The sequence below is a fragment of the Crocodylus porosus genome, unplaced genomic scaffold (assembly GCF_001723895.1).
Source record: "Crocodylus porosus isolate Cpor-Errol unplaced genomic scaffold, CroPor_comp1, whole genome shotgun sequence".
In the NCBI taxonomy this organism is placed as follows: Eukaryota; Metazoa; Chordata; order Crocodylia; family Crocodylidae; genus Crocodylus; species Crocodylus porosus.
In genome coordinates this window covers 80,102,973-80,104,169 of record NW_017728886.1, presented here as the reverse complement: position 1 = coordinate 80,104,169, position 1,197 = coordinate 80,102,973, and positions in this window count along the sequence as shown.

The following is a 1,197-nucleotide window of genomic DNA, read 5'->3' as shown; positions in this document are numbered from 1 at the left end:
TGCATGAGGCTTGGGGCATAGGGCCAAATGTGGCTGCAGGGCCTTAGAGAGGAGCAGGGTGGAACTGCAGGCAGCTTTTTCAGTGGGGGAGGAAGGATGGCTGGCTTCCTGCTGCTGCATGCATTCCCAGGGGAGGTATAGGGGGCACATGCCCCCAGATTTGTGCAAAGGGGGGGGGTGCGGGCTGCAGGCTCAGGGCTCCCTACCTTGCTGCCCTCCCCCTGGGGCTTTTGCAGCTCAGGGGTGGGACCTGGCATGGCACAGCAGGGTTGGGAAGATTGGTGCCACCGCCACAAGCCCTGCACTGCCATAGTAAAGTGCCCGCTGCCCATCCGGCAGCAGCAGGGGCAGTGGCATGGGATTATGCTCTCTGCTGCTGCCAGGCAGTCAGGGGTACCTTGCCATAGCAGCATGGGGCTCACAGTGGCAGGAATGATCTTCCCCACCTGGCCCCACTCTGCCCTGCCATGCCAGGTCCCTCCCGCTGTGGTGTGGAGGCCCTCAGTGGAGGGCAGCAGGGCAGGGACCCCAAGACTGCAATGGGCAGCCTGCATCAGCCCCCCCTCCATGGGCTCCACTAGGGCTGTGCCACCCACGGAGGAGGGGGAGCCAGCCTTCACCCTGTTGCAGCAGCTGCTGCTTCCCACAGGTGACAGCCAGGGCTTAAGCACTATTGCAGGGGGCTGGGGGCTGCAGACCTGGGTCCTGGCAGCTAGGGGTCCTCTCTAGCAGGGCTGGGGGTGGGACAGGAAATGAGTGCTCTGAGTTAGATTACAGGGCAGTCGAGGGGAAAGAGACTTAACAGTGAGGGGGTCTACTACAGACCTCCCAACCAAGGGGAAGAGCTCGACCAAAAATTCTTAGGTCAGCTCATGGAGGTAGTGAAGTCTAAGGATGTGGAGATGACATGGTGAGGGGGCTATGGGTGCTCGACCACCTGGGCAACAGCGATCATCACCTGCTGGAATTCACCATCCAGCACAAGGTGGCAAAGGCCTGCAGCAAGGCAGCAACCCTAGATTTCAGGAGGGCAAACTTCACCGAGCTAAAGAGAATAGTCAGGGATGCACTGAGGTCCCAGAGGGGAGGGGAGCCAGGTGTCCAAGGAGAGTGGTTGCTCCTCAAGGAGACGATCCTCCAAGCCCAAAGAGAGGTAATTCCAACAAGGATCAAAGGGGGCAGGAGGGCGCAGAAGCC